Here is a 2,254-nt window from a genome sequence, read left to right on the forward strand (position 1 = left end):
TGACAAGAAAAACTTCATTTTTTGGCAAGAGGGCAAGAATGGCTAACAATAAACTTGATAAAGAGTGAAGAAGGTATATTCCTAGGTTATTCCACAAGAAGTAAATCTTGTAAGTGTTTATACTAACACTAACAAAGTTTGGAAAGTTTGATGAATATACAAAAGTACATGAAGATGAACCAAAGAAGGACCCTAAAAATTATAGAACCTTTATATACTACTATGAAGATATATCTAATAATGCTAATAATTTTACAAACCAAGTTGCTAATCAACAAGAATCAATGACTATTGAATCACATACAATGGATGTCAAGTTTTATTTAGGAGATGAGTTGCAATCAAAAGTTGAGGTACATTTTGATAATGAGATCAGCTTACATGAAAGGAGTGTCTAGTTACTGAATAGAGAAGTGCATAGTGAATCTAAAATTGAACTTCATGAAAGACCCATTGTAGAAAGTAGAACAGAGCCAAGGTTTTCAAAGTATGTTATAAGACATCACTCTATTGAAAAAATCATTGGAGATAAAGAATAAATACCAATGACAATGAATAGGTTGAGAAATGACACTTTTGTTTTTAGCATGTATGAGCCTAAATTAGTGAAGGATGCATTAGAAAATGAAGATTGGAATCAAGCCATGAAAGAAGAAATTGATCAGATTAAGAAGAACAAAACCTAGACACTGGTACCTAGACCTGAGAACAAGAATGTTATTGGAACCAAGTAGGTGTATAGAAACAAATTGGATGAGAATGGTGAAGTTACAAGGAATAAGGAAATTTTAGTTTGAAAAGGATATGCACAAGAAGAGGGAATTGACTATGGAGAAACAATTGTCCCAGTTGCAAGATTAGAAGGAATAAGAACTTTACTTGCTTACTCTTCTTTCAAAGGCTTTAAAGTTTTTGAAATGTATGTTAAGTTAGCATTTCTAAATGGTATACTGGAAGAGGAGGTTTACATTGAACAACCTAAAGGATTTTTTGATCCAAACAATAAGAACATGGTGTGTAGACTACACAAATTTTTATATGGTTTGAAGCAAGCTCCCAGAGCATGGTATAAAAGATTGCAAAACTATCTTGAAGATTGGTTTTGAGAAGACTAATGACAACAACAATCTATACTTGAAGATAGAAGGAGGTAAAGGAATCTTACTAGCTGAAATATTTTTTGATGATATCATATTTGGAGGAAAAAATGCATTGTGTAAGACATTTGCAAATGAAATGATGAAAGAGTTTGAGATGTCTATATTTGGAAAAATAAAGTTCTTTGTTGGATTACAAGTTTATCAGATGAAATATCCAAGTATGTGAAGGAAATCTTGAAAAAAATTGGTTTGGAAGATTCAAAACTAGTTAATATTCTTATGGTGATAAGACACAAACTATCCAAAACTGATGATTCTGTTGAAGTAAATCAAACATTGTGTAGGTCTATAATTGAAAATTTGTAATATGTAGTCCATAGAAGACCTAACATTGTACTAGTTGTTGGGATTGTTGTAAAGTTTTTTACAAATCCTAAGGAGAATCACTTAATGGTTGTTAAAAAGATTATGAGATACTTGAAAGGAACAGAAGACTATGGTCTATACTACAAGAAAAATGAAAAATTTGAATTGAGAGCCTATATAGATGTTGATTGGGTAAGAAACATTGATGATATAAAAAGTATGAGTGGAGGATTTTCTTTCTTAGGAAAAGAATTAGTCTCCTAGACTAGCAAGAAATAGAATTATATTTCACAATCTACTATTGAAGTTGAATATGTTGCTGCTATAGTGAATTGTAGAACTGTGGTATGGATCAAATAGTTATTTAAAGGAATGAAGGAAGAAATCATTGAACCTGAGGTACTCTATTGTGACAATACAAGTGCTATAAACATATCTAAGAATCTTATGATGCACATAAAGACAAAGCACATTACAATCAAGCATCATTACTTGAGAGAATTGGTTCAAGACAAAGAAGTGAGAATGGAATATGTGAATACAAATGACCTGAATTGTTTTGTCAATTTAGAAGACAATACCAAAGGAAGAAATAATGGTATTGTAAACACATCATAAACAATATAAAGAAACCAATTTATTCATAAAATAAAATTTCATACAATTGTGGACAATCTTGTAAGTGAGATGTGTGCCTACAAATCAATCCATTTTGGACAAACTTGTGGAGGAGTTGTGTGTCTGAGCTCATAAAATTTGGGCTATCCCGTGAACGGGATGTATGCCCG

The sequence above is a fragment of the Cupressus sempervirens genome, chromosome 2 (assembly GCF_028749045.1).
Source record: "Cupressus sempervirens isolate cs-2001-9-10 chromosome 2, ASM2874904v1, whole genome shotgun sequence".
NCBI lineage: Eukaryota > Viridiplantae > Streptophyta > Pinopsida > Cupressales > Cupressaceae > Cupressus > Cupressus sempervirens.